Below are 7,740 nucleotides of genomic sequence, written 5' to 3'. Positions count from 1 at the left end.
TCTGTACTTATGTTCAAGAGGCTACGGAACTATTAAGACAATTTCACTTCCTTTATTCCTATCGTGTGAGTTTATTAATCTCAAAGTTTGAGCTTTTATCGTTCCATTATCTCACTTATGGTGAGGACACGAGCTGTAATTACTGATGACGCTACCCCTAGAGCAGGTGTCGCTAGGGGTAGAAGTAGAGGCCAAAGAGGATCATGTGCCGCAGCTAGGGCACCTACCAGAGTAGTAGTTGAGGAGCCTCGAGTAGCTCTGATTGGGGGAGAGGTACCGGAGGTGCTTGTTGTTACCCCCGGACTTTAGGAGACTTTAGCACAGTTCTTGAGTATGTTTGGTACATTGGCTCAAGCGGGGTTGATTGCGGTTGATCCAGCTACTTCACAGACCAGGGGAGGAACTTAGACTCTCGCCGCCCACACTCCAGAGAAGCGAGTTCACGTTGGTCAGGTTCCAGGTGTCATGGCGACACAGCCTGTAATTCCAGTTTAGCCTGTGGTAAATGCAACAACATCTGAGGAAGAACAACTTAGACTTGCAAGGTTCAAGAAGTATGACCTTCATACTTTTAGTGGTTTGGCTTCAGAGGGTGCACAGGCTTTTCTAGAGGTGTGTTATCGCATTCTCCGTAATATGGGTATTGGGAAGACGGGTGGGGTTTCTTTTACAACGTTTCAGCTCAGGGGAGCGGCTTATCAGTGGTGGCGGGCGTATGAGTTGGGTAGCCTGACCAAGGTAGCTTCACTTACATGGGCTCAGTTTTCAGAGATGTTCCTAAGAGAGTTTGTACCTTAGTCCGTGCAGGATGCATGGCGCAAGGAGTTCGAGCAGCAGCGCTAGGGTGCTATGTCAATATCAGAGAGCAAGGTTAAGCATCAAAGAGTTAGATTCATTGATTCGGATAGACATGCACCTGCTTTGGTTTCTACAGTTAGAGAGCGAGGGCATAGGTTCATTGAGGGGCTCAGACATGATATTCGGTTAAGCATGGCTCGGGAGTTGGAGTCAAATGTTTCGTTTCAGCAGGTGGTAGGGATCTCTCGCCGATTAGAGGGCATGTGCGACCAGGAGAGAGAGGACAGGCGAGGCCAAAAGAGAGAGGGCAGGCGAGGTCAGGAGAGAGAGGACAGGGATACAAGGAGGCCTCACAGACCCTAGAGATATACTGATCATTATTTTTGAAGCAGGGTACAACATGGTAGAGGTTTTGTGGGTCAGCCAGTTATGTTTGCACTTCAGGTTTTGCACGGTGTTTCAGGTACTTATGGGTCTCAAAGTACCCGTAGTACACAGTTTCAACAGCCACATTAGCAGAGAGGTTTCTTCGAGTGTGGAGATACCAGCCACATGGTGAGAGATTATCTCAGACTTCGGACAGATGTGTCACAGAGGGGTATTCAGGTGAGTAGAGGGCGCCTAGGAAGGGGAGGCCCGGCTCGACCCGTTGATGTGTTTCATATAGTAGGCCTGAGGCTGCTGCGCCAGATGACGTTATACATGTATGCTTTTGATTTTTTATAGAGAAGCACCATTCATATTTTGATTAAGTTCTTCTTATCGGGGTGAGTTCCCTTATTTGTTGTTTCACTTATGGGTGAATTTATGATTAGTACTCAACTTATGTGTATAACTCTGTTGGGAGATTCTATAGGTGGTAGCCCGTTTCTATCACTTTGTTTTTATTCATTATTGAGAGTTACAGGACTAGACGTGAATACCTGTATTCCATTACGGTAGGTTTTGATCTTATTTCTAAGTAAATTGGTTACAGCTTGTGATTTAGATACTCTACCGGGGTGAGTATTCAGTAAGTTATGATTTTAATGGTGAAATTGATTTAGTAGAGGTTTTCGGTTACTATGATGTGTATTCTACTTGTGATTCAGAGTTGAGGATGAGACCCTCGCGATTTCATGTGATTGGGTCTGTTTGAACCGCACTGCGTGCCGCAGTGGAAGTTATATCAGGATGAAATCCTTGTGATTTGTTCATACACTTTGATTTTTCCTTATAAATTTATTCGTAGGATTGTACTAATATAGACTCATGCCTGTCGGGCTTTTTCGATATTTCTCTTATGTGTTTCTTCTTACATATTCAGTCATTTTCATGCTCTACTAATTGAGTTCTAACTAGCGTGGTGTGTGCCCGATGGCATTAGATATGACTTGTTGATTTGGATGAATAACTATGGCGTCTTCATGTTTCTTGCATCGTTGTCAGTGTTGTGGAGGTTGGAAATAGAGCTTTAACGGATATGAGCCTATGTGTGATGTGTGACGTTGTGTGGTTGTACTTTATGGGTGTAGGCATAAGTTGTTGCAGCTGGTTGAGGCTGATACCGGGTGTGAATGTAGGAATAGGGTCTCTTAGAGATGAGCAAACGTTGGAAATTTTGACTCTAAGGCTTATTGGTGTTGGCGGAAGGGATAAATTACAGTTCAGAATATGTCATCAGCTTTATATGGATTGGGGTGACGTAGGGTGACCCATGGGTGTATGTTGGATGAATACATTTAGTGATTTGATGAATTCTGGACGATTCTTAGAACGTTCGAGGTGAACGTTTGTTTAAGAGGGGGAGGATATAATGACCCAGCCGATCATTTTAAGAATTAAAGTCTCGTTCGGTGGCATAAGGTCTTGAATAGCTTCGTATTATGTTCTATGACTTGCATGCGTGGTCGAGTTCAGTTAGCGGATGACTCAGAGTCAATTTGGATGAAGGATTCTAGTTTTTGAAGCTCAAGCAATAAGAGTTGACCGGAATTTGACTTTTGTGTAAACGACTCTAGAATGGAGTTTTGATGATTTCAACAACTTTGTATGGTGATTCTACACTGAGTCATGCGTTCGGATTTGGATTTGCAGGTCCGTAGAGTAATTTAAAGCATTTCAACGAAAATTGGAAAAGTTGGGTTTGGAAGGTTGAGAGGTTTGACCAAGAATTGACTTTCGTGATATCAGGGCCAGGATGCGATTCCAAGAGTTGGAACAACTCCGTTATGCATTTGGGACTTGCCTGCAAAATTTGACATCATTACGGGTTGATTTGATAAGTTTCGGTACGAGTTCTGTATGTTGGAAGATTTGGAAATTCATAAGTTTGATTCATGGTGCGATTCGTAGTTCCAATGTTGGTGAGTGTCATTTGTGACCTCGAGCGGGTCCGTATTGTATGGAACTTCTTGGTATGGTGGACGGGGTGGTCCCTAGGGGCTCGGGTGTGTTTTGAACGGGTTTCAGATGGTTTTCATGGGTGTGAGCATGTCTGGTTCTGGTGCTTCGCACCTGCGCCATCTTGGAGCGCAGGTGCGGCTCCGCTTCTGCAGTCATTGTGGCCTACCAGCTCGGTCGCTTCTGCAGAGGCTGGCACGCAGGTGCGAAGGCCGCTTTTGCGGTGCAGTATCGCACCTGCAAAGAAGTTCACTTCTGCACTCCTTTTGGCGCTTCTGCAAGGTTGCTGGTGCGACACTAATTCTGCAGATGCAGATCCATGCATGACTAGTTGAGTTTGCAGATGCGAACACTTTCTCGTAAATGCAATAGCGCAGATGCGCTTCCTTGTCCGCGAATGCGGAAGTTCAGACAGAATCATATAAATCTAGTCTTTGGCCATTTCCTCCATAATTTGGATTTTAGACCTCGGTTTTGGGAGATATTTCGTAGGTTTTTCAAGACAACCATTGGGCTTAGTTTTCTTCACCTAGAATTTATTATATTCCATGATTTTATCATTATTTTTATCATTAAATTAGTGTTTTGAGTTGAGGAAAATGGGGATTTATGAAGAAAACTTTCAAAGCGTTAAAGATGATTTAAGGATGAATTGGTATCGAAATTTAATAATTTTAGTATGGTGGAACTCATATCGGAATGTGTGTTCAGGTTTGTGAATTTTATCAGGTTCCGAGGTGCGGGCACGGTTGTCGACTTTTGGGTTGATTTTTAATTTTTGATAAAGATTGAGGCTTTATGATTCAGAATAGTTCTTATGAGTTTTATTTATGTTTTGAACTTATTTTGGCTAGATTTGAGTGTCCGGAGGTCATTTCACATGAGAAGTTTGTTTTAGAGTGTCGGCCTATCTTCTTTGAGGTGAGTATCTTGCCTAACCTTGTGCGGGGGAACTACCCCTTAGGATTTCAGTTGTTTATGCTAAATGTATCATGTAAAGTCCGTGTACGTGAGGTGATGAGTATGTCTGCGGGCTTATTTGTGGAAAATTGACCTTTTATCGCTCGTAGGTTCTTATGTTCATTAGATATGAAGTTGTTTTATTATGTTATGTTTTCCCATTTACTAGCTTCACCTCTACTAGGCATTTGCTCGTTTGTACGAGGAGCTCGAGGGCAAAGGCGGGAACAAGAGGTTGTATCGCTTGGCGAAGGTGAGGGAGAGGAAAGCCCACGACTTAGACCAAGTCAAATGCATCAAGGACGAGGATGGCAAAGTGTTGATGGACGAGGCACTCACTAGGAGAAGATTGCAGACATACTTTCACAAAATGTTGAATGATGAGGGGTATATACGCATTGTGCTGGGTGAGTTGGAGCACTCCGAGAATCGGCGGGATTTTAGGTACTGTAGGTGAATCACGGTAGAGGAGGTGGAAGGGGCGATGCGTAAGATGTGCAGGGGCAGAGCGACGAGACCAGACGAAATCCTGGTGGAATTCTGGAAGAACGCGGGGCGGGCAGGTTTGGAGTGACTCACTGGACTATTTAATGTTACTTTAAAGGCAAAGAAGATGCTCGAAGAATGGAGGTGGAGCATGATGGTTCCGCTTTACAAGAACAAGGGTGATATCCAAACTTGCAACAATTATAGGGGTATCAAGTTATTGAGTCGTACTATGAAGGTTTGGGAGAGGGTGATGGAGGCCAGGGTGAGGAGGTGTGTGTCTCCGCTGAGGTTGATTGGAATTGCGGGATGGATAGATGCTACTGATGATGAATCAATTTCTTTTATATGTCTGTCACTTTATCTTTGTTAGTGCTGTCTGCCTATAATGATAGATGAATCAAAAACTTTTCATTCAACTTCTTCTTTCAATTGAAATTGAGATTTTTGCCTATCCTCCTATTTTGCAAAAATGGAAACTTAGGTAAGTGCTTTCTAAACATATGTATAAAAAGAACATATTTCATTTAATTTAGCCCTTTCATGCTTACTATAACTAGTTATTTCGGTTTTCTATTAGCTTAACTATAACCTTAGCTCTATTTATTGGTCTGAGCAAGATACGACTTATTTTAACTGAATATTAAAAATAAACAATTCATAAAAAGAAATCTTTCTGTGGGATTACGTGTATTCTATATTTACTTACGTTACCAATTGTAAATTCTTGGTCATTGTCATTNATCAAAAGTAAGTACTAAATAATTTCTTTTTTCCTTTACTTGTTGATGTAAAATCATCTTCCATTCAATAGAAAATTCTTTCAATTCAACGAAAGAGATTCTCATATTCACACAATTTATGTAGATGCGAGATATAGAAATTTGCTTTTCGTAGTTGTGGAAGCAGTTTTGTTGTTGGAATCCTTTTTTTAAAGAAGAAGTTAATGGTCGAGTAAGAAATAAGAGTAGTAGATCATATTCGATGAAAGAAAAAATCGAATAATTGGAATCCATAGTTGTGATGCATTGTTGTGGATCTCGATCCAAAGGTTCTTTCTTGATCTAGCTACAAGGATGGGGCAGTATAGGAAAGAAAAAATGTGGAACCTAATAGAAATTACTACTAGTTGGACCTAAAAAAAGATTTTTTCAAGCGATTGTGTGATAACTTTTTCTTCTTCTCAATCATTCAAGATATTATGTGAATTAATATATTACTGAATCTAATGAGTTAAACTTAAATTAAAGTAAAAGAAAAAGTTTTCTAGTTTGATAAGGTAACTGTTCGCTTTAAAATAGAAAATGGATTCGATACAATTCAACAGAATCTAAGAAATGATCAAAATAGAAATGATTTTTTAATTTGATTCTATAAAAATTCAAGTTTCATTTTTGAATGAAGTTAGACGATACAGCTCTTATTCGTTTAATAGTTTACCCAAGAGTTACTCAATGAATCGGTTGATTGGAATTGCGGGATGGATAGATGTTACAGATGATGAATCAATTTCTTTTATATGTCTGTCACTTTATCTTTGTTAGTGCTGTCTGCCTATAATGATAGATGAATCAAAAACTTTTCATTCAACTTCTTCTTTCAATTTCAATTGAGATTTTTGCCTATCCTCCTATTTTGAAAAAATGGAAACTTAGGTAAGTGCTTTCTAAACATATGTATAAAAAGAACATCTTTCATTTAATTTAGCCCTTTCATGCTTACTATAACTAGTTATTTCGCTTTTCTATTAGCGGCTTTAACTAGAACCTCAGCTCTATTTATTGGTCTGAGCAAGATACGACTTATTTTAACTGAATATTAAAAATAAACAATTCATAAAAAGAAATCTTTCTGTGGGATTACGTGTATTCTATATTTACTTACGTTACCAATTGTAAATTCTTGGTCATTTTCATTAAGATTCATGTCAATTCGGATTAATATTTAGGTATAGATATTACCTCCTTTATTTTTCTCCTTTCAAACAAAGAAAAATGATTGAAGTTTTTCTATTTGGAATCTTCTTAGGTCTAATTCCTATTACTTTGGCTGGATTATTCCTAACTGCATATTTACAATACAGGCGTGGTGATCAGTTGGACCTTTGATTAATTAACATCTTTTTTTTTATTGACCTCCTCCTTTCTTTAATTCACAGGCACAGAAGGTCAAATTCCGATTGTTGTGAAAGTTACTGAATGAATCTATTTCATTCTAATTCGATCTAAGAAGAAAAAAATAACGCTCTGTAGGATTTGAACCTACGACATTGGGTTTTGGAGACCCACGTCCTACCGAACTGAACTAAGAATGGCCGATCATGAATTCTGACGTTTTTAAGACCTCACTAATCAGCCAACCACTTTTTAGTTCATAATGAATGAACCCCCGGATGAAGAAAGCTCCCCTCCCTTTTACTAAACCATGGGGAGCCCCGAGTAGTTTACCGGACAAATTAAGTTGTCGTGACGATTCCTTTCAACATCGGAAAAGACTTCTCTTCATCACGAGACTGATCGGATCTGCCGTAGACACCCGAGAGATCTTCACAAGGCAGGCTAAAATAAAACACTAAGAGGCGCAACAAGGGAGCAAAGAAGCACTTCTTGTAGCCAAAACTAAAACCCATCGATCAGCAAAGGCTTGTTCTGGACCACGCCGCTAGATTGAAACTGCCACCTTCCTATTTGAGTAAGGAATGAATATCGGACCCTACTGACGTTGAACCGACGATCGGGCATAGTGGTGCTTGCGGCTTTTCCTATTTCGGCTTGGATTGAAAATACTGGACAGGAAAGGAAAACAAACTGTCCATCCTTTCAAGCCCTACTAAGTAAAGGGAGATGCATTGTTGGCTGCTTTAACCCCACTTCTACTCAACATCGATCCTCTCACATACTTCCTCAAGCAGCGGAACACTCAATGCCCAAGCAGTTACACGTTGTTGATTTCAGATTCCTCCGGTAGAGCCAACAACCATTCAGTGAATTGTCTTGTTTTATTATGTTTCAAGACGTTCACTGAATCCTTCACGATGTTTTGGTGGCAGGTACTAGTACATCGAAGCCTTAGAGAGCCGCTGGACTCCAGAAAAGTTGTTACGAAGCGCCATCA

Source organism: Nicotiana attenuata, unplaced genomic scaffold (genome assembly GCF_001879085.1).
Source record: "Nicotiana attenuata strain UT unplaced genomic scaffold, NIATTr2, whole genome shotgun sequence".
Taxonomy (NCBI): Eukaryota; Viridiplantae; Streptophyta; class Magnoliopsida; order Solanales; family Solanaceae; genus Nicotiana; species Nicotiana attenuata.
Note: the sequence above shows the minus strand (reverse complement) of the source record.